This window comes from Microtus pennsylvanicus, chromosome 11 (genome assembly GCF_037038515.1).
Source record: "Microtus pennsylvanicus isolate mMicPen1 chromosome 11, mMicPen1.hap1, whole genome shotgun sequence".
Classification (NCBI taxonomy): domain Eukaryota; kingdom Metazoa; phylum Chordata; class Mammalia; order Rodentia; family Cricetidae; genus Microtus; species Microtus pennsylvanicus.
In genome coordinates, this window is record NC_134589.1 from 56,256,495 (window position 1) to 56,281,329 (window position 24,835).

A 24,835-nucleotide genomic window follows, 5' to 3' on the forward strand; every position below is an offset into this window, starting at 1 on the left:
TACATTTCCCCCATTGAACATAATGTTGGCTATAGAGTGATAGCCTTGATTATGTAAAGATATGTTACTTCTATTCTGAGTTTCTTCAAGACTTTCATCATGAAAGAGTGTTGGATTTTGTGAAAGGCCTTTTCATCTATTGAAATAATGACAAAATTTCTCTCCCTGGGCCCAAGCCTGATGGGTTACAGTGATTCACTGGCCTTTTGTCTCGGTCATTGTTCTGTTGTGAAGAGACTCCATGGCCAAGACACGTGCCGAGAGAAAGCATTTGATGGAGGGCTTGCTTACCCTTTCAAAGGTTAGTCCGAGGCCATCATGATAGGGAGCATTGCAGCAGGAAGGCAGGCAGGTAGAACTGGTGTTGAAACTGCAGCTGAGAGCTCACATCTCTATAAAAAAATAAAGGAGCCCATCAACAGCCAGCTATGGGTGGAGGATTACTACCTTTCTCTGCTTAACTATCTCCTACTGATGGACTTGGGGAAAGGCGGAGTCGTTACTATTAATTGTTTCCACTGGTGACCCCATCAGACTCCAATAGATGGATAATGCTAATCAAAGTTCCGCAGATGGCCTTGGTTAGACTCAATGGGGCTCAAAACAAAAGCAAAAGTCATGAATCTGGGAAAGGGATAGGCAGAGAGGCAAGGTTCTGAGCAGCATCTATTTTGATTCTAATGTGTGAAAAATGTTATTTCTCTCATTTGAACATTGGCACATTAACGTAAAGAGCAGGGATTATATTCCAGCAATAATTACAGGGAAATACATGCATTGCTGTTGAGCTGGCATTCACTGAGCAATAAAATGGCTCTTTATTAGAAACTCAGAAATATTGGTATCAGAAAAATTGATTTCATAAGGGAAAGAGGAAAATTACTGATGCCCAAGAAATGCCAAAAATATTTTGATAAAAACAAAGTCATAGTATTTATTAAGTACAAAGCTATGGGTGCAGCTTACCCACAGCCAGGTGTTAATGGGAAACACTAGTTACAAAGAGCATGCTTCTTTCCACCTTGCTCAACCAGTCCTGCTGACAACAGAGACCTACAGGGCTGAAGGGGAGGCAAAAGGCCTGTGGGCCTCTGGGTATTAAAAGCTACATGAGGCTCAGCAACCACACTCCTAGACTTTACCCAGAGATGAGAAATGCTATAAGCATTCATTGCACATACACATGCTTTTAGCAGCTTCATCTACAGTAATTCTGATTGCAAGTAACATAAAGCTCCAGTCTTCGTTGCAACGGTGGACACGTCACGCTGCGCTGGGATTATATAATACTAAATAGGCAATAAAGGGGCTACAGATAAGAGCAAAAGCGGGGATCTTTCCCTAAAAATACTACGTTCAAAGGACAAAGCCAGGCACAATACCCACAGAATGATTCCGTTTACAGGACCCTCTAGAAAAGAGAAATATCCTCAAATATAGCAAGGAAGAGGCCAGCATTTGCCTTCAAAAGTAGGACCTGTGGGGTTGGTCAGAACAGGGAGTCTCCATGTTGACTGTGGTGGTTGCTATGGGCACATCTGTTTGCCAAAAGTCACCCACTGTACACCACTGCCAGCGGCTGTGCTTTTGTTCACAAACCGAATCTTCACGAAGTTGATTTACGGTGAAAAACCACAAGCAAGTAGCATCACACTCACCTAGTAAAGGACTCCCTTTTGGTGGATACAATAAGAACAAATGAAAATTCGTACATTTCTATGAAGAAAGAAATAGATACATCTCCCCAACCAGGTGAGTGCACACCTTAACTAGTCAAAGTGGAAGCGCTAAGAAAATAGAATGCGCTGCACTCCTAAGGTTCTGGAACCAGTCAAGGGACTCAATGAGTCACAGGGAAGGGAAGACCCCGTTGTGTCTAATGTAAATTCCTCCATGACCACAAGTTGTTCTAATTCCCGTCCCAGCCAGAGGCTCCTGGTCTCCCACAGACCCAAGGCACACATGGGAGACAGCAGCCATCTGCCAGCACACAAGGACCTGAGGCCCGCTGTCTTCTATGTGACCATCTGCAGAGGGAAGCAGACAGGGGCCTGATTTACGTCTCCATCTGTCTGGGCTGGCAAGAGCCTCTGAGAAACGTGCTGGGTGACCCAAATGTGCTCATGATTTGTAAATAAAACAACGTCAAACAACTGAAAGCAAACTGGGTGGTGTGTGTTGGGCCCCAATTCCACCATCCAATCAGCCGCGGCTGGGTGTGCTGGACGGGGGGGTTTATGTCTAGGGGACCAGGAGAGGGGTCAGAGAGGGGTGAGGGGTGGGTCAGTGGGGACTTGGGTTTAGAAGTTGAGGACCTTGGTCTTCTCTTTGAAAACGAAACTGCCAAATGTGCAAAATGAACTTAACATAAATAATAGGCAAGCCCGTGTGGAAAGGCCTCTCCAATGCTGGTGGTCTCAGAATTCTCGCTGTCTGGCATTGTCACGTTACAGTTCAAAACCACAGATCATTATAAGCCACATAAATCTGTCACACCAGTTGAATTTGTACATCACCAAATCCCTGTCTAATTTTTCAAAGATGATATTCTGCCCAAGTGAAGTCTGGGCTCTCTGATGCCGTGGGGCGGCCTGGTAGCCACAACACCCCTACAGCAGTTTGGAATCTTCTTCTGTGAAGGAAAACTCCCCTGGCATGCTGGGCACAGTCCTGTGTTGCAAAGAGCTGACAGATCTGTGGGTCCCCAAATTATCTTAAACGTTGCTCTAGAAAGAGCTCTTCTCAATTCCACCTAGCGAGCGGGCCATTGGCTGCCACTGTTCCATTCCTTAAAATCGAAGCACAGTGTGGGCTCCTCTCTCACGTCTCCCGGGAAACCCATATTCTCTTTGGTTCCCTTAGGAACCACAGAGATCTACAGGGATGGATCCTTTCAACGTGGTTCACTTTTTACCATCCTTTCCTAGCTAGGGACTCTATTGCTGTGACAAACCACCACGACCAAAAGCCATCTGGGGAGGACAGGGTTTATTTCAGCTTACATCTTGTAGTCCACTATCCAGGGAAGTTAGATCCCAGAGGTAGGACATGAATGCCGAAGTCATGGAGGAATGTGGGTTGTATCTAATGGCTTGCTCAGCCTGCTTTTTAAAAATATTGTTCAGATATACCTGCCCATGGATGGTACCACTCACAGTGGGTAGAATCATTCTATATCAGTCATTAATCAAGAGAATTCCCTATAGACTTGCCTACAGGCTGATCTTATGGAGACATTAGCTCAGCTAAGATTCCCTCTTCGTAGATATGACTAAGTTGGCACCAAGTTGTCAAAAGCCATTCAGCACACACAGCCTATTCTGAGTACATATCTGCCATAGTAGAGATTGTGCTATCAGCCATTTTACTGAAATGGTGTATTATCACAAATATATTACGAAAAACATTACATGCTTATGAATGTTCCAAAGGAATAAGGAGAGGACCCCTACTTGCCTTTCCTCCCTACTCCCCGATTCTCTGCCTTCTCTTGGTAGTGGGCATTTGTGTCTCCTACAGGAAGTCACAATCATCTGCCCAGTAGCTGTTCGCTTTCATTGTCTTTGGAGATACCAATCAAGATCATGGGAGCCTGTCCAGGGCAAGGATCTTCCCCAATACCACTTCCTCCTTCTTCATGTAGGCAGCATGGTCTAAGGTGTGAGAGGACATGGGGGAAGTCCCAGTTTCCTGAAAAGATTTCACTGGACTGCTGCCTCCCTGCTGGAAAGAGAACTCACACACAGCACTCATCGCTTGCTTGGCTGAGAGACGAGTCTTGTGATCCCGCACCTGTGGGCCCTAACTTTGCACATTAAAAAGAATTAACAAAGAGGCCATTTTATTGTTAGTTCCTTCAATTACTCTTTTACTCAATGGGTTCCTTTCCTCAGGCAAACTGATATCTGGTTGGCCTCAGGAGTAAGCTGTGCCCTAGATAGACCTGATCTCTATTTAGCCTAGCAAAATGGAGTCAGACCTCCAGACCTTGCATTAACAGATGTGAGATTTTTTTACATAAGTTTCCAACTCATACATCTTACAAAGCTCTATCTATGAGTGATAACCTCCTCTCTCTCTCTCTCTCTCTCTCTCTCTCTCTCTCTCTCTCTCTCTCTTTCCTCTCTAGTTTTTCTGAAAATGAGTTTTCTTACATAGCACAGACTGGCCTCAAGTTTAAGATCCTACTACCATAGTTCCTGAGTGCTAGGATAATAGGCATGTATCTATCACAATAGCCACCTATTCTTTAGGCGAATATTTGGATCGTCCCTTAATTTTGATCCACATATCTGGTGATTTCAGACACAATCTTGACTTGCTTTAGTTAGGTGAGAGCGATGGGAAGTGTTTGCACTGCCTCAGGGCTGCTGTTGACATCAGATATACAGTCTGTGATACTCTCTTGAGAGGTGAACTATCCAAAGAGGAAAGTAAAAGTATTCACAGCTGCCTCACAGAAAAGATGCCAGGTTCTGCTAGGGAGGTGAGCTTGGAAGAGAAGGAAGGACCTAAGGAAGCACAAGGTAGCAGAGGTGTGGCTGGGTCATTGAGTTGCTGTGGTTAAGTTGTCATGCACTGGGTGATTTTAACACCGAAATCCATTGTCACAGAGTTGTGGAGGCCAGAAGTTCAAGACTGCAGTGTTACTCTGCCCCTGCAGGTTCTCTTTCTGGCTTGTAAAAGGACTGCCTTCTGCTGTGTCCTCTTATGGGAGATAAGGGAAGAGTGGAGGGAGGAAAGGGAAAAGAGGAGGTAAGGAAGAAGGGAAGAAAAGATGAGAAGGGAGGAAGGGGGAAAGAAAACTGGGAAGGAGGGAGAGGAGAAGAAACTCTACCTTGGTGGGGATCCCTTCATATAAAGATATTAACCCAGTTCCTGAGTGCTAGGAGAACTGGCATGTATCTTTCACAATAGGCGCCTATTTAACTATTTCTTAGGTGAATATTTGGATATCATCAGGGCCCCACCTATACGATGCCATTTCAACTTATTACCTCCCTAAGACTTGATCTTCAAATACATTGTGCCCCCTCTTCAAAAAAGAACTCAATGAATATTAACCTTCATCAGGCGATGAAAGGAGACAGAGACAGAGACCCACATTGGAGCACCAGACTGAAATCTCAAGGTCCGAATCAGGAGCAGAAGGAGAGAGAGCATGAGCAAGGAACTCAGGACCGCGAGGGATGTACCCACACACTGAGACAATGGGGATGTTCTATCAGGAACTCACCAAGGCCAGCTGGCCTGGGTCTGAAAAAGCCTGGGATAAAACCGGACTTGCTGAACATAGCAGACAATGAGGACTACTGAGAACTCAAGAACAATGGCAATGGGTTTTTGATCCTACTGCACATACTGGCTTTGGGGGAGCCTAGGCAGTTAGGATGCTCACCTTACTAGACCTGGATGGAGGTGGGTGGTCCTTGGACTTCCCACTGGGCAGGGAACCCTGATTGCTCTTTGGGCTGATGAGGGAGGGGAACTTGATTGGGGGAGGGGGAGGGAAATGGGAAGCTGTGGTAGGGAGGAGGCAGAAATCTTTAATAAATAAATACATAAAAAAGAACTCAAACATGTGGCATAGTTTACTTTTTTCACACTGGTGAAAAAATTTCAACACAGAAATTTTACATCTTTAGGAAAGAATTTGATGAAACACAAAAGCATGCACACACACACACACACACACACACACACACACACACACACACACACAGTCTAGACCTGAGTCATGGTGATCCAATGGGTTACAAATTCTTCACCTTTGCAAGCTCAGGAGCCATGCTTCCTGGTTACGAAAACCATAAGAAGAGTTAGTATTGTTTGTGACACCCACAGAGTCATTCATCATGAGCAGGTCAAACGTGTATCCTGTTTCTACAGAATCTGAATTTTCTCATCATCCAAGTGAGATTATTAATATGAACCCTGCTGAAGTTTAGAACATTCTCAGAACTTGTTTGGGAGCCTAATATCTTTTCCAATATGAATAGTTTTCAAATGAAAAAGCTAAGTTTCAGGACAACAGTAAAGGCATAAGAATTTATTAGTGTTTATCCACCATTCCCTCCAAGCCATTTATTCACAAGTCACCAGAAACATTCTCTGCATTTAAACACGAGTGCTTTCCGTAACTTCATCTTTAAAAATGGTCTAAGGATTTATTTAGTCTGGAGCTGTACTTTAGGGCCAGCTACAAGCCAGAGACTCAGCTGATCACTGGAGGCCCAGTCGTGAGCAAAGTGAAGCCCCGACCTCAGCCTTCGTGGAAGAAGGAGTCCTGGGAAAGAGGAGGTATGAGAAAGACGGGGCGTGTAATGTGGGAACTAAGCTAGACTTGGGGACTGGCTAAGTCATCTTCGAGGATACACCCATCAGGCTGAGAATCAGACTGAGGTTGGAGGATGAACAAGAATGTCGGGGGGAGGGGGGCGGATGTGGACGGCAGACAGTACACGTGGAGTGGGAGTCTCACAAAACACACAAACAATGTTGTATCCTGAAAGCGTCCCACAGGTAGAAGATGAAGGCTTGACAGCTTGAGATCCACATGCAGCTTTTCTGAGTCCTAAACAAAATCAAGTGGCAAGAATTATAATTAGGTTATCAGATATTTGAGAAGAAATAGTGCGCACACGCATACACGCACACACATACAGGCATCCATGTTCCCAACTACTTTGGGTTCTGCTCTTTGAGGGTTTTGGTATATTTCTTTAAGGAGAATTGTTCAGAGATACTGGTAAGATTAAAGAAAAAGTTGTATATAAAAACATTTCTAGTCTTACAGAAGTGTAGAATGAACACAAAATTCTACCATGGTTTTGAAAGAAATGGAGCAGGGGGAGGGTATTTTTATTGGTTGGAAATTTAGTGGTGTACATTACAAAAAAGAACCCACAATTACTATTAATAATGAAGCAAAGGATAATTAACAATAGCTAAATTAATTGACTCATGTCAGGGAGTCAGTCTTCAAGGTCAGCAGAGTCTAGATTCCAGTTCTGTTTCTGCCCTCGGCAGATTTCCTCCTTATGGCAAAACGGCCAGAGCAGCACACACACGCCACCCAGAGAGGACAGAGAGCATCCTCTCTAGTTGGCCTCTATTAAAAGCAGAGCAAAGAAATATTTCCATCAAACCATGAGCAACTTTTCCTCATCGGATTTAAATGAGATCTCATGCCCATCTTTGCAATAGCCTCCATGCTTAGGAGTTACCCATGTGCTCCTGCTTCAGCTCATGGGACCATGTTGGGCCATTCCAGTTTATCACCTTCCACCACCAGCACCCAGGGCTGAGAGATGGTGCACAGCCCCCAGAACACCCGGGCTTCAGGGGAGGAATTGATTCTGGCTGCAAGTCAATAATCCAGTCATCTCCTCTATCAACTCCTTTCGGCAAAGGGACAAATACGAGATAGTTTCGGTTGTTTGAACTCTGCCTCTGCAGTGAGGAAGAATCACCTATGTAAAGAAATGGGTGCAACTACCCTCCAACAAAAATGATCAAGTTCGGTCCTTGGGACATCATTTGTGAGATTCCTCTCCCCCTCCCCACGCTCATTGGTATTACTCATCTCTGCTCTGCCCGCTAGATTATTTTCCAGCGGATAATGCCTATTACTATTAATTTTTATCTTTACTTCATGCATATGAAAAATGCTGAACTAGTGTGCATGTGCAATTTGGTCAAGAAAGGGGCTTGGACATTAGCAAGATAATGCAAGCCTACAATACTAGCTGCCCACTCGGGAGGCTGAACCAGGAAGATCGCAAGTGTGGGGTCTGCTTGGGCTAGAGTGAATTCAAGGCCAATCTGGTCAACTTAGGGAGAACCTGCTTCAAAATTAAAAGTAAAAAGAGGATGTGAGTAGCACTTTGAAGCAGAGTGTTTGCCTAGTGTGTGTGAGGCTCTGGGACCAACCCCTGTGCTGGAAAAGAAAGAAAACAACAGTGTATTTTCTCCTTAGGATTTGATCCCTGGGGTAGAGGCGCTTCCCAAGGGAAGACTGCTTTATCATGCTAAAACATTTTCAGATGGCATTCTTTAAGTTTAATACTTTTTCAATTTCATCCAAATACAGACTGTAGACCTCATTTCATATCCATTTCACTGCATAATGCCACGCTTTAGACATTTTGCTAAATGTGGAATTGGATGCGAGTCATATAATTTTTACAAGTGGAATCATGGCTAAATTAGAAAGGCAAGAAGCAAAGGCACTAAAAGTGATAAATATGATATGTTACTGAGACAGAGTGTCCAGTCTTTGCAAGTTCTTTCTAGTCTTTTCTATTTTGGAGTGGGTATCAGGGAATCAGATTTCAAAGACAAGAAGGAAGAGAGGATTTACTTAAGCTACAAACAATGAAGAGGGGCAAGAGCCTTCTCCCCGAGTGCCAGGCTGCTTATGTTCTGGCGAGGTGCTGGACAAGAGGTGACTTCTGACCTGCTGACTTCCTCCCACTTTCAACTGAGGAGCCCGAGAAAGCCAGGAGCTGCTAAAGGGGCATGTTGGGTCAGTGAGCAGCTACCTGCAGTGGGCAGCTGAGGCAGGGCAGAAAAGAAAGTTGAGGCAGAAAACTGCAGGTATTAAGAATTGGAAGCTGTAAAAAACTCAAATGCACAAAGCAAGACATTGAGCAGCAGTGAGTGGCCTGAGACTGGGCCCAGTGGCTACAATGAGACAGGCTGCCATAGGTCACCGGAAATTGAATTTTGAACCCAGAAAGTGGCAACCAAAAAAGTGGTGAACAAAACCACAATTATAAAAACGTAGGCAAACATAACGCTGTACTTTCTCAACTTGTCAAAAAAAGTCCAAGCTGGGCACCACTATTGTGGTGAGGCAGATTCTGACCACAGCCCCTGGCACTGTCAATTCGAGTTACTGTTGTCAGAGTCTTTGCCAGCTGATGGCATTGGAGAGGGTTTATCCTTTATCTTTTGTATCTTTAACAATATGAAGAATTCCGACTCGGGTATGAGTCTCACAAAAGTTCTCTTTGGGCCCTTGTCAAATTCAAATGTTTGCCAAAACGGATGGTGGCTAGAAGAGGATGCTCTTGGGCGTACCTGCATCAACGCTTGATTAAAAGAAACACTTGCGAATCAAATCAGCGGGAAGTAGGGCTTGAGAGATGACTCAGATGCTGGCCTTGCAGAGGACCTGAGTTCAGTTCTCAGCCCCCAAATGCTGGCTCACAATCGTCTTCCAGTTCAGGGGATCTGATGCCCTCTTCTGGCCTTGGTGGGCACTGAAGGCACACTCTGTATATATGTATGCAAGCAAAGCTTCTAGACACAAAAAGTAAAATAAATAAAGAGGAGGAATGCCAGAATTTGGTGTCAGCTTTCTCGTTGTAAAGTATGCAGAGGATCTGGGGATCAGATCAGTTAGGGGAGTGCTTGTCTAGCATGCATGAAGCCCCAACACAGATTCCCAGCACTGCAAAAGTTGTGAATGTTGGCTCATGCCTGTAACCCTAGAACTATAGAGATGGATGCAGGAGGATCAGAAGTTAGTATCATCCTTGGCTATGTAGACACTTTTGAGAGACCTTGTCTCAAAATACACACACACACACACACACACACACACACACACAGAGAGAGAGAGAGAGAGAGAGAGAGAGAGAGAGAGAGAGAGAGAGCGCAAGATTGACAAAACTTTTTGCTTGGACTTCAGCTCAAAGCAAACCAAATTTATACAGCATAAAGTTATCTTTATAAGAGAAAATTTAAGGCATAGTTCAACGAGAAGACAGATGAGTCTTTCACACACAGACCTTTTGTGTATTATTCTATGAATCATGAGAACTGTTTTGCCTAATCTCACCTCTATTCTCCTTAGTCTCCACAAGCCCCCACCCCAACTCAGGCAGACAACGGGTGAAGGCGAGAAATGTCTTTGGACGACCCAGCAGGTGGCTGCTCTCAGAGTAAAGGAAACCAGGAGGAGCTCGAGGGGCTGCTGCATCTCTTCAAAACCCCAGACCTGGGCAACGAGGAGGTGAAACGGTATCCCTGCAAAACAACTCAAAAATAGGTGGAACCCCTGCCAGGAGCCAGCAGCAAGACTGGAGAATCAGTTCACTCTGAGTGCTGAGGCTTGGGAGCGGGTTTAGCACCGCACAGCATACAAGCAGTGAAACTCAAACCCATGGTTTCGCCGAATCTCCATGTAAGACTGCAGACGGTGCAGGTTCCATCTTGGTTAGGGATGTGCAAAGAGTGAACGCTTCTTCAGCATTTACAAACGGCCGCACTAAGAGGAACACTCCAGAGCTGTGTACCAGGAGAGTGCTGGATGACTAAGAGGAAGCCGTCTGAAGATTATCAAATGCAGAGGACACACGGTGATGCAGACAACTGTTTAGTTTTCTCCACTCGGATAAAGATGCCCTAATCCTGGGCAGCAGCCGGACGGAGGCAGAGATAAAAGCGGGCTTGAGTTTGAACAATGAAATCGGAGAAAGAGAAGGCAGGCTTGCTTTCAAGATATGGAAGCTGTGATAGGGAGGTCTGCAAGAAATTAAAGATTGTGGTAGTAGAATTAAAATCAACCTCACGGGGCAGCGAAGAGCAAAACAAAGTGACGTCATGGAAGCCAAATTTGCAAATTTCCCAGAAAAGGCATGATCTGGTACCCATCTTCGGTGTTAGCCTTTAGCCTTCCACCTTTGCTCCCTATTCTTCAGTCACTGCTTTTCCTTTCTTTCTGCAAATTTACCAAGCTGCTGTGACTTCTGGCAAGGACACATTCTTCCCTGCTCTTCTCTTGGCTGGGTTGGAAACCCAGCTCAGCTAATTTACGCGACCTCTTGGAGACTCGGTCCCCTTATCCGCATATCTGATTGGTAACAGATCTTTACCCTGTCTCGAAGAATTAAACGAGATGATGAAGGCGAAGAGCTTGCCCCATAGTCTGTTACGCGGGAGTATGCAAAGCGTGTGAGGTGGTCGTCACATCCACGCAACCTAGGAGAAATGGATTCCTTTAGGCACTGTCTGGTTCACTAGATTAATAATCAGCTCCACGGGTAAAACACCTGCATATATGTCATCTATAGTCTGCACCTAAATTGCATAGCTAAGATAAAAGTTACACTGAGTCCAAAATAGAACATGTGTGTGCTTGAGTGTATACCTTTTGAGAACACAAGACCTACCTTCTTCCCATATATAATTCTGTATTACTGTTAACTATGAGAGAACATTTTCTGAGCTACCAGAAGACTTTACCCTATAGTAAAGACTCCCTGCTTCATGTGATCTGACTCATAGAACAATCTAGAAAACTCTTCATTGACAAGGATGGAAGCAATTACATTTTTATATAAGGAAGTAGTAAAGAACATGACTGGGGTCAGGCTTCTTTGGGGTAGTCCCGACATACCAGAAGGCAGTGTGACTCTCAAAATAAGGCTGAGAGGCAGAGGCTCTGGCAGGGATTTTATGTTTCAGGCTGACTTTTCAATGTGCAGACAGCAGAATACATCCTCAATAAAAGGCTCAGAAAATATGAGACTCGTGCCCTCCATGAAGAACGTTCCTTGTTAAATACGACAGCCAGCTAAGAAATTCAAATTGTTTGCAATGGAAACTGATCTTGCTTTTGCCAATGTGCATCAAAACAAATTAAAAGTAAGAGAGATCCGACTTGCTGTGCTAGTGTAGGTAGGCATTCGGTCCTAGCACTGAAGAAGCTGAAGCAAGCGAATTGGAAGTTGGAGGATACAGCCAGGGATACAGAGTTAGTTTCAGGCTAGGCTAGTAAGACTCTTGGTTAAAACAAAGCAAAGGGCAGCCAAGCAATTATAAACCTGTTCTAAAACTGAACGCAAATGACAAATGTCTTCCACAAAGCAGATAAAGTATATAGCACTCAGGCTACGGAGTCAGAAAAAAAAACCAAGTGTGTTAAATTTTGTGGTAAGGGAGAGATTCAGACTTTTCTATCTAATAATGTGTAAACTATAGGTGAGAGCATATTTGAAAATCAGAGGAAGGCAACAAAGAAAACAAAATGTTTTCAAAAATGAGAATAAAGTGGCCTGGGTGTGGTGGCACATGCTTTTAATCCCAGCACTTAGGAGACAGAGGCAGATGGATCTTTGTGGGTTCGAGGCCAGCTTGTTCTACATAGTTAGTTCTAGGACAGCCAGGGCTATGTAGAGAGACCCTGTCTCAAATAAAAAGAGAGAGAATAGAGGGAAATCTAGAGGAACAAAGGCCGAAAAAGGAAGAAGAGGTAGACAAGCTCAGATGTGACTGTAAGGAAATAAACTAGTTTATTAAGAAAGAGAGTCTCAAACTGAAAAATTAATAAAGCAAAGCCCAATGACTGTCTTTTTACTAAAGACTTAGCTGAACTATTTGAATATACACTACATAAACCCAGGGAAAGAGGGAAGAGGAGCCACAGTATCACCAGAAGACTGTGTAGAGCTGAAGATGGAGATCTTGAAGGGAAGCTGAGACCAGGGACATTGTTCTCATGTTATAAAACCCCAGAGCACACACGACAATACAGGATCAACAAAACCCAACGTGTCCAATTAAATGCCTAAGAAATATTTAGGATGCACTCAGCTCTCAGTTGCTGTGGCAAAATACCTGAGACAATCAATGTATCTGGAAGAAAGGTTTCCTTTCTTCTTTCAGAGGTTTTTCACCCATGGCCACTTAGCCTGCGTGGTCCCATGGCAGCAGAGAACTGTGTGATAGCAATGAGTGTTGGACGGCGCCTCTCACCTTATGATAGCCTGAGAGGGGTTGTGGTAAGGGCCGGTCTAAGGTTTCATTAGCTCCTTCTAGGGACACCTTCAATGACCAAATGTCCTGTCATTAGGTCCCATCTTCTAAGAGTTCCACATGCTCCCATAGGTTGGTGACAAACCTTTGAGGGCTACTTAAACTGTTAACCATCAGAGAAAGCAAATGGCCTCAGGGCACAGGGAGAGAGTCATAGAGACAGGCCTACCTTTTTCAAAGTAAAGAGTAAGCAATCATTTAGAAAAAAAATATTATTAATAAAATTAATGAGATGCATTTAAAAGGGAACAGTTTGAACAATGTACCTTTTCCAGAGAATGCTGAACTTAAAAAAAAAAGTATTATATGTTAAGCCACAAATAAAATCTCAAGTTTCAAAACACAGAAAATAAATACAGAAAAAGGCAATGGCTTTTCCAATTTACAACCAAGAAGCATTTTAGAAAACACAGTGGAAAAAGATCTTAATCACTAAGCAGTCACAGATATAAACTGCCTGGAAATAAGTTTCAAAATCAAAGTACAAATTAGGAAAAACTAGAAACATTTACTGGGGAGCTTAGGGTGAGATCTGGTTACACAAGGATCCCCACCCCCCAGGTGGTAGGACCTCAAGATGAGAAAGACAACAGCCCCCCTCCCAAAGTTATAAATCAGCTAAGCATCTGATAAAGTCTATGAAAACCCTAAATTTGCTCTTTGGGGAGAAAATGTGAAAATAGCCAAGAAGGTGAAGAAGGGGCCTGAAAACTATGAGACCAGTGAACATCTGTAAGAGAAGTCAACTGGGAGAGTTTAGATGCCATAGCTGAGTGGAAGTCGGGGCAGAGACATCTAGGGAAAGTAGGCAAAGGACCCCACAGTCTACAAGAAACTTCATCAGGGGGACCTTGGTTGGTTCTGTAAGGGCAGTCGGGTAGTCCCAGGCCCACACGCAAGGGTCTCATTGTGGAATTTTCCTGAAATGGAAATTCTCAGGTCCTCCCTTAGCCCCACTGAATCATAAGATCAAGAGGGAGCCCAGATATTGTGTTTAATGCAGTCTATAGACCACCGGATGAACACTGAGGCTTGAAGGTCATTCTTTGGTAGGTACTATTCTCTTTCCTGCAAATAGGTGCATGCATACATGTGTGTCTCAGAACTAGGATTTTGGGGGGGAGTGGTGCATCACAACAAAATGAATACTAGGAGGTTGAAGATTGTTTTTTTAAATTTCTTTTTAAATTGTTTTTATTGAGCTAATCATTTTTTCTCTGCTCCTCTCCCTGCCTCCACTTTCCCCTTCTCCCCTCTCCTGTGACCACCACATTCCCAATTTATTCAGCAGATCTTCTCTTTTTCACCTTCTTATGTTGATTCATGTATGTCTCTCTTAGGGTCTTCTTTGTTGTCTAGTTTCTCTGGGGTTGTGGCCTATAGGCTGATTTTTTCTTGGCTTTATGTCTTAAAAACCACTTATGAGTGAATACATATTATATTTGTCTTCCTGGGTCTGGGTTACCTCATGCAATATAGTTTTTTCTAGATCCATCCATTTGCCTGCAAATTTTAAGATACTATTATTTTTTACCACCATGTAGTACCCCACTGTGAAAATGTACTACATTTTCATTATCCATTCTTCATTTGAGGGCCATCTAGGTTGTTTCCACATTCTGGCTATTACAAATAATGCTGCTACGAATATAGCCGAGCACATGTCCTTGTAAGATTGAGCATCCTTTGGGTATATATACAAAAGCAGTATTGCTGGGTCTTGAGGTAGGTTGTTTCCTAATTTTCTGAGAACTTGCCATACTGATATCCAAAGCAACTGTACCAGTTTGCACTCCCACGAGCAATGGAGGAGTGTTCTCTTTACCCCATATCCTCTCCACCATAAGCTGTCACCAGTGTTTTTGATCTTGGTCATTTTAACAGGTTGTAAGATAGACTCAGAGTTATTTTGATTTGCATTTCTCTGATGCCTAAGGATGTTGAACATTTCCTTAAGTGTCTTTCAGCCATTTTAGATTCCTCTGTTGGGAGTTCTCTGTTTAAGTCTGTACCCCATTTTTTAATGGATTATTTGTTCTTTTGATGTCAAATTTCTTGAGTTCTTTGTGTATTTTGGAGATCAGTCTTCTGTCTAATGTGGAGCTGGTGAAGATATTTCCCAGTCTGTAGGCTGCCATTTTGTCTTGTTGACCGTGTCCTTTGTTTTACAGAAGCATCTCAGTTTCTTAATTGTTAATTGTTGATCTCAGGTTATATTTAGAAAGTGGTCTCCTGTGCCAATGTATTCAAGCGTACTTCCCACTTTGTTTTCTGTGAGGTTTAGTGTAGTTGGTTTTGGTTGTTGTTGTTTTTCTTTAGGTTTTTCGAGACAGTTTTTCTCTGTGTAGCTTTGGAGCCTGTCCTGGGACTAGCTCTCATACAGAAGACTGACCTTGAACTCACAGAGATCTGCCTGCCTCTGCCTCCCCAGTGCTGAGATTAAAGGTGTGCACCACTACTGCCCGGCTAGTGTGGTTGGTTTTATGTTGAGATCTTTGATCCATTTGGACTTGAGTTTTGTGCATGGCGATAGATATGGATCTATTTTCATTCTTCTACATGTTTGTGTTCAGTTATGCCAGCACCATTTGTTGATTATGCTTTCTTTTTTCCATTTTATACTTTGAGCTTCTTTGTCAAAAATTAGGTGTTTGTAGGTATATGGACTGATATCCGGGTCTTCAATCTTAATGTCAGAATCAAGTAGGTTCCAGCTGACTGCTAAGTTTAAGCCAAGAGTTTGCTTAGCAGACAGTCCAGGATCGAGTTCAAATCCAGTTAGAATTCATGCTCTGTGGCCTAAGGCCAACTGCTTCATCCCAGTGGAGGCTCCCATCCCTTCCATCCCAACTGAGACTGGATGAGAGGACCTGGAAAGTTCCTTTCTAACCCACCATGGCTCTAACTCTAGATTAAAATCCATAGGACTCAGTTGGAAATGTGCAAAATGCCCAGTTTTATTTTTATCTAAAATGTACTTTCTACCTGAATATTTCATATTTACTTTTGGCAGCCAAAGCAGTTTAGTCGGCTCTTAGAAAACTCATTTCAACCGGGAATAACACTTGTTGAAACGTGTTCTGTTGGTAACAGATGTTAATGCCCCAAATGTATTTAAATGTGCACCCTGCATTTACTAGGTACAGTGTCCTGAGTGCAGTGAGGTCAGGATTAGCTTAGATGTGGCCTTAACGCCTCACCACCTGTTTGCCCTGGGGTGGTGAAACAGGTGTTTACACCCCCACTGAAACTGTGTATCTAGATGTTTCTCTTGCTCCCCTTTTCTTTTGTCTTCTTAGCTGTCGTATTCAATGCATGGTATTCAGAATAAGACATTAGTGGTTAGCTGCAACGTCTCCTCTATGTGTGTGTGTGTGTGTGCATGTGTGGGTGTGTGTCTGAAGTCTGATACTGATGAATCTGATGCCATTTCTTTTGCTCAATGTTTGGCATGGTGCATCAGCCTCCATTCATTTCCTTATGGAATCCCTTCCATAGCTTCCTTCTTGGATGCCACACATTCAGGTGTCTTCCCTCCTAAATTTATTCAAATGGCCTTTTACCTAGCATGATTTTTTGATTTTTTTTAAGTTGGAACACTGAGTTACCTTAAACAATTATTGACCCACTTAAATTTATTTTTATTATGTGCGTATATGTTTGATGCATGCATGTATTTATTTATTTAGGGACACACGCATCTCAGGCTGGTGTTGAATTCGTTATGTAGTGGAATGTGATGTAAACTTGATCCTCCCACCTCAACCTGATGTGTGCTGGACCACAGATGCACGACACCATGTCCCATTGATGAAGTGCTCGGGGTGGAACACGGGGCTCTGAGCACACTCATCCACCCCTCTTCCAACTGAGCTGCATCTCCAGCCACTTGAGTCTAGAATACAGCAGCTTGCTCTGTTGCTGTCTGTTAAGTCCTGTTTATTGCCGTTTAATCCTTGTCTTATCTTAGAGATACATCAGTGGCTACTCCATGGACATATCACACATCCCTGATGAGCTAAGGCTTAGTATTCGTTGATGCTTTGGCTTGCTTTCTACTCAAGGAGGAAATGCCAATTCTTTTCTATACCGTAAACTCCCCCAAGGCATCGTTAGTATTTCTGCAGTCCATATTCCTGCACATGTATCCCGTGTTTATGTCCTTTATCTTGAAGAATGTTCCACAACCACAGGCAAATATCTAGAGACCTAAGCTACAAGTTCATTTGGGGCAAATGGATGAGGAAATCTGATTTTAAAAATCCTTACGAAGGTTTTGCAATCCCCCTCATTCCAGCCTCCTTGGTGAAGCCTGCAGCCTAGCACACGCTGGGCCACCAGAGCAGTTACCAGAATGACTCAGAAAACCAAGCACGCAGTTTGACTTCGTCTGGGACTGCTCGCTTTTGTTTTAACATGATCCCACTCAGTCACTTCATATATCATAATTAAATTCCCAAGTTGAAATTAATTCTCTCTTTGAATCCTGTGGCAGTCCTTCGAAAGGACTAGATTTGAGGGCTAGGGAGACTCCAAGGGTGAGATGGGAATAAACGGGATAAGCTAGTCAGTGTAACTACCTGTGAAGCCAGCATTCTGCAGGGGCTGTGGGAGCTTCCACCTGGGCTCAATTGCAGCGGCGGGGGGTGAGGTTGTCACAAAAATGGGATGAGGAAAGCTGGGCATCTCTGGGGACAAGGAAGGACTGGCAAATTCCATGAGCTGATACCTTCTAGCAATAAAGCTTTTGGTTCTGAGAGCAAAAGCCTTGTGTACCTATCAGTTCTGCTAATGGATTCATCTAGAAGCATATACAGTAAGGTTGATGAGCAGTGTTGAAGGCTTGAAGACTTCGGCCTTGCCATTGTTTCCTAGGAAATACAGTGTAACAAGTGTTTCTATGGCCCTGACCTTGGTAAAGCCTACAAGCCACGCAGAGATGAAAGAGTCGGAGGAAACTACCTCAGCTGAACGCAGATGCTGCCAAGTTACTTAAAGTTCTACACTGCTGCAGATTTGGACAATCTGGGGTGTGGTGATCAGTTCCCCACAGATAGGGAGTGATGGAAAGGGAAGGAACTCCCTTTTCTCAGGGGCATATGTTCAAAGATCTAACTGCGGTCGCTGCCCCACTTCTGCTCTGACTTCACAGCTGCCCTCCCTACCTTCCTTGGGAAGGAGACTTGAAGAATCCTGGTGAGCACTGGATCTCAGCGTCCTGCAGAGAATCCCCTGCTGGCCACACCTGCTGACCACTGCAAGGAGACGGTGGCACCTTGTCGCATTTGTCAACTCTTTGACTCGTATTCCAGGAGTGGTCCCGCGACAGTTTTTCTGTGGCTTTGGTCTATCCAGCTGTACAGTTGCCATTCGAAGAACAGATTCCCACAGTAACACAACAGCCCTTACCCAGGACAACCAGCGACCTCCAAAAGAGTGATGACAATATGCCACAGGGCCAGCTGAACTTACCTTCTAGCTCCCTAAACCATGCAGGCACTGGACAGAACGCGGGTCTTGCCTACAAGTGGGGACCACGCCTAAGAAAGATGCCACTGACCAAAGAAAGATGCTCCTAGCAATTACGACATCTTGTGAGGGCCATTAACTACAGTCAGGCTTTGGGGCTGTGGTGGAGGCTTCCAAGAGAAGGGCTTTCTATCTCTGCTGCCCTTTAGCCCTTTCCTCCCAGTATGCCAGGGATGGCAAAAAAAATTATGGCCTTGCCCAGGGCATGCCTATAGTAAAGTATTTGTTGTTCACCTGAAGTCCAAGTTTACTCCGGCTCTGGTGTACTGTTCCCATCAATTGTCACTCAGCCTTTGTTGATCACTGAACAACCATTAGGTGGCACATGCTTGGTTTGTCAAGTCAGTGACCACTTGGGCATGATTGTCTTTCCTAAGTCCTCTTGGACCTGAAGCTGCACCATGGATGAATTCATGTCACGTTCGTTTCAGTCACCATAGCCTGCTTCCTGGCACTGTGCACAGCAAGCTGAAGCTTGTGCAGAGTGATTATGACTCTGTCCCCACTGATTAGGCATCTGACTCCTGGATTGATGCTCCCCACTCTCGCTCTTCTCCCAAGCCCTCAAAGGGACCAGCGCGACTTAAGCAGCATAGAACAACAGAAGCATATAAGAGCTTCACATGTAATCTAAAATAGCAATAACCTTTAAAAAGTAAAAAAGAAGCAGTAACTGATTGATGGTGTAGTCAATCTATGCATAATATTGTTATTTCAACATGAAATCAAACAGGAAATTATTAATGAAATACTTCACATCGCTTTACTATAGAGTCTTCAGAGTGATAAATTTAATAATAATGTTTAATTTGCATGGATTTCATAAAAATTCTACTTAGAGAAAACAGATCCATTCACCCAAATTAAAGGTTTCCAAGCATTGATTGAATCATGCGCTTTGAATTCAAACAAGCATGACATTCCCCTTTCAAGTCCCCAAGAGTCACAATACACCCCTGGATAGTCGTTGAAATCCCAAACCCTCTCCACTCAGATGATCAGTCCACATGAAACAAACCAACACCCAGACTTGTCTGTCCAGCCTCGAGACCTTCTACACATCTACTCTGCTTCATGTATGTTTGCTCCCCCTCTGCCAAAAGTCAACGTTCAAATGACACATTTCCATTAGGAAGCCTGGCATCATCCGTGTGTGTGACCTGACATCATCCGTGTGTGTGAGCTTCTTCGGGTTTTCAGGTCGCTTTGGAGATGTTATTTTGATGAATCAGAGAAGCCCATTCCAGAAACATCCCAGAGACAGCACTACCCCCTTGGCCCATTGCACTGCTCTGAGCCAGTCTGAAAACATGAAGGCCGGAACCTCCCCTGCAGTCCAAACAGTTTGTGGACTCTGTCTAAATAGTCTGGTGTCCTAACCACAACTGAGGAATTTAAGAGAGCATTAAAGTACTCTAACGAAAATGTTGTCATTCAAAGGCTGGGGGGAGGCGTGGACTATTCCTCCAGCCAGACTCAGAGTCCCTGGCAAGACTCCAGGTGAAGTGTCAGGATCCCTAGGATCAAAAGGTGATGGAGAAGCATCTGAGGAGCCGCTCTGATAGCTGTGGTTTTCATCCTGTGGAAATTTGCTGCAGCCTTTGAACAGCTCCCTAGCCAGCTCTGGTCCCTGTGGGAAGAGGCCAGCAATTCCTGGAAGTTACAAATAACGGGAGTTGGGCCCTGGTCTGCATTTCTCCAGGTTTAGACTCATTATTTTTAATTTCTTGTGTACAAACAGGACATTCTGTGTCAGTAGCAGGACCTCCTTCTAAAATTCTGTGTACACCTTAGGCTTACGTAAAAAAATTAAAAGAGAAACACAAACAAAAGATAGAACTTTTTATTTATGATTTGGATCCTTATTGCAAAACTAGGCTGGCTTCAGACTCATGGAGATCCACTTGCTTCTGCCTCCCAATTGTTTGGATTTGAATTATGCGTGTGTGTTTGCCTACGTGTATATATGTGCACTAAGTGCATGCCCAGAGCCCAAGATCAGAAGAGGGTGTTGATCCCCTAGAATGGAAATTAAGGACAATTGTGAGCATTTGTGGGCATTGGGACCAAACCTTTGCCCTCTCCAAGAGCAGTAAGTGCTCTTAACTACTGAGCCATTACTCCAGCCACTCAAAAGATACTTTTTTTTTAAAAGAATACATATGAAAAAGAAACATTTCAAGGTATTTTAGGCATACCAACCAATTGTCTTCAAATCACTTTGTATATTATTGATGTCTTAATTCTTTTTCTTGGTGTAACTATGTCTCATTAAGGATTTCTTTGGTTAACTTCCTGCAGTGTTGGAATGTGTCCCTCTGTTTTCTGAGACTTTCCTTCATGTCTAGAGGAGCCAGGGAAAATGAAGCAAAGAGAAAAGGCAAAGTTTCTTTTCTTCTTTTGAAGATTTATTTTTTTTTGTTTTCACTATACGGATGTCTGTGTCTGACTAAGTGCATGTGAGTATAGTCGCACACGAAGGCAAGACAATGAAATTGGGTCCTATAGCCCCGGGCGTGCGTATTCGCAGTTGGAAGCTGCCTGGTGTGAGGGCTGGGAACCACACTCTGGTCCTCTGCAAGAGCAGCTACCTGAGTTGCCTTAATTACCTAGTAATCGCGCCAGCCCAAAGCGAAGTTTCTTAATTATCCCCTTCACATGTGGAAGATTTTGCAGCCTCATAGAAGAAAAGTATCTGTTTCCTCATGAAATCCATAGCTATGGAATATTTAGTTTGTGTGGAATACCAGACTCACACAGGAAGATGACGGTGGCCGCACCATTTACTCATGGGGTGACCATAAGCCAATTATTTTTATTTTTAATTTTCATTTACTTTTTAAAATGTTATTTTATGTGGACAAGTATTCTAACTGCATTTATGTCTGTGCACCACGTGAGTGCCTGCAGAGGCCAGAAGAGGGTGTCTGTGGTGCTTGGACTCCATCAGGAAGCCTCTGAGGGAGCAGGAAGTGCTCTCAACAGGTAATCCATCTCCCTAATTTCAGGTTTTCTAAGTCCAAGGGCCTCGATTTAAAATAAAGATAAGAAAATGATAAAAGAGAAAAAAAATATATGTTACTAACGAATGATGTCTCTGAATCAATCACTGTCATAGACAGCTTACCAGTATCAAGTTTTGTTTTGTCAATGTGAACTGCTAAGAACGTGCTGTTGCACCTGGACAATAGAGCATGGCTTTGGCTTTGGAGGCCATTGCTCAATGACTGGTGCGTATCCTTGCCCCCTTTCAAGGTTCAATGTCCTGAATCTCTTGGCCTAAATCGAAACTATTCTTGTATAAAGAAAATTGCCTTTCTACACTCAAGGGATAAAACTAATATGACCCAGGGCAACCTCCTCTGTTATTAAAGTTAGCATTTTTATATGAACTATGCAGACATCCGAGCAGAGACATCACAACTTCAGACAAACTTGATGGGAACGGACAGGACTTGGGCTGAAGCAGCCGCCTCTGAGCTGTGCAGGGAGTTGAAACGATGGCCGTTTGGGTCACTTCAGGGCAGTTCCAATCTGATTCCCCGGCTCTCTGTGAAATTCAAACGTGCTTCATTTATATATTGGAAGTATTCTGCTACAGTGAGACATTGTATCTTTCTCTCAAACTGCTCTCCACTCTAGTCTGGAATTGGGAAGGCGGCGTGGCTCTCTTAACTCAAGGCGGTCTTTCCAGCAATCATTCCTGCTCTGACTCAGCTGCCAGATGTCCTGTGGAGGCTTCTGATGGCTTCTGAAATGTCCCACACCACATGCGTGGCTTCCCATCAAGTAACAAGAGTCTTACACATGTAGAGTCTATCCCCATTTCTCCTGTTGTCTTGAGACAGGATCTCACTGTATAGCACAGATTAGCCCCACCACACACTTGGCTGGCCCCTGCCATTTGCATTTTCTAAACATCCTCTTTCTCATGGCTTTCATGTCACAACCCACTGAGTAGAAATGCTCAAACCCCCTTTCATTAGTCGCTTCCTATGGTTTTATTGAAAAGTAGCTAAAAGTACAAATACAATGATGCTGTGCATCTTGCCGGCTTTGGGAAATCGCCCTTATTAGCTTAAAAATCTTTCTTTACTCATTTTCTCTGTAGTTTTACTAGTGATGCTTGCCGGGTATCAGCAACATGACTGATGTTTTCAAACCAGTCTTACTGTATTGATAACTTTCATATGTATAAAATACACACACATATATAAACCATGTATAATATATATCAAAGCATATATACATATTTCGTTTATAAAATTTTATGCAGAAATATATATATACACATATAACATATAAACAATAAGACTGGTTATATAATATAATATAATTACATTTATATTTTATCTCTATTACTCAGCTTCTTTAGTTCTCCTTAGGGTTATTTTAATCTTTTTTTGTCTGATAAAGACAGACGTGCCTTCCAGCTCACCCAGTTAAACAGACTTCAGTCCTCTCAGAATGTGCAACAGCATAAATTTAAAATGTCTTCATGTACCATTTGCCCATAAATACCAAGCTTCTATTGTCTACGACCCAGAAGGAAACACCAATCTAATTTTTGTCTCCACAAATTTGCTTAATTCTGGATATTTTATATAATTGGATTCACTTCTTTCAGGCTGGCCTTTTTTACTTTGGATAATAGCTTCAAGGTTCACTCAGAGCATGGCATGCAGCAATCCATCACTACTTTTCATGGACATGTAACATTCCATTACATGAATATACAGCACTCATTTACCCATCCATCAGCTGAGCCTTTACATTGTCACCTCCTTTATGACTATTATAAATATTTATGGATTAACTTTTTATGAACATATGTTGTTAGTTGACTTGGACAAATAAATGGAATATTTATCTGCATCTTAAGTTTAATCTTTTGAGAAATTTCTAGGATGTTTTTCCAAAACAGCCATGTGTTTCTCATTCCCAGGGCAGTATATGTGGTTCAGATTTGTCTTCCTCTACCAACAGCTGCTCCTACGTGACTTTTTTAATTTATTATTTCTTATGTCTATGAATGCCTTGGTTACATGTATGTTTTGTACCATGTGCATACGTGGTGTCTATGGAGATCGGAGGAGGGCAACATAGCCCTAGAAACTAGAGTTGCAGATGGTTGTGAGCTACCATGTGGGCACTGAGAATTGAACCCAGATGCTCTATAAGACCAGCGAGTATTCTTAACCAATGAGCCACCTCTGTAGCCCCTGATTTTCTGATTCTAGACATGTTAATGCAGATGGCCTGTTGTGATTCTAGCTTACATTTTCCTTATGAATAACGATGCTGGGAGTTCTTTTGAAGTTTTGTTGGCCAGTTGCTTATGTCTGGAGAAAAGTCTTCTAGTACCTGCTGATTACAAAATTTAAATTCCTTTTCTCTTCTTGATAGTTGTATGAGTTTGTTGTCTGTCACAGGTATATGACGTGGATCAGATGTGAGATTTTCATGTCCTTCTGTTCTGTCGATTGTCTGTCACTTGCTTAGAAATGTCTTTTGATGAACAAAAGATCTTAAATTTTTGATGAACTTTGATTTCTGTTCTTTGCTTCTCTCTCTCTCTCTCTCTCTCTCTCTCTCTCTCTCTCTCTCTCTCTCTTTCTTTTTTGGTATATCTGGGAATTATTTAGTTACACCCATGCATTTTCTTCTAGGAATTTAGTAATCCTAGCTATTGCATTCAGGTTATTGATCCACACCGAATAATCATCTTTTTTGTTTTTGTTTGTTTGTTTGGGCATGTAGTCATTCTTGTGTCTCAGCCACATTTGTTGAAGTGACTATTCTGTCTCTCTTGAGCGATCTCAGCTGCCTTGGTGAACTCTCCCTGGTGTTGCGTGGCTGGAGTTACTTCTATCTCTGAGAGGTTGTCACTGCCCCTTATTATGTCCAGGACCCGAGTCATGAGCTGCTTTTGTGTATTCAGAAGTGTGGCAGGCGTACTTACCCAATATTCCTGCCTGCCCTTGAGTGATGCACTGAACTATGTGATTTCCAACTATTAGGGCTCTATGCAATGGGAACTTCGCAGCTCTGTATCATTGCCTGGGATGCCCATCCCGCATGCAATCTGTGCTTAACTAGAATACTATTCTTCCGGGCAGAACAATTGAATGGCTGTGGCTTTTGGAGCTCTACATTTTGAAACACATTAAGAGCCTTTTTGAAATCAGTAACACAACCTACCTTACAGGTGTTCATGAGCATGAGAAAACCATGTGTCTTTATTCTCCAGTTGCATATAACAAAGTTTTAGTTGCTATCAAGCCATGTGACTCTTGTTTTTCAAATTAATGTTTATTCTTCCATCTACCATCAAGTTTTGAAAAAGTAATGTGTGCAAATCTCACTATGTATAATCTCAGCGTCTTACATTTCCTCACGCAACACATTTTTAAGTTATAAGACCTGATTATGTTGTGCGATGCTCTGCTTTATAAATTTTTATTGCTACTTCACGTACTCT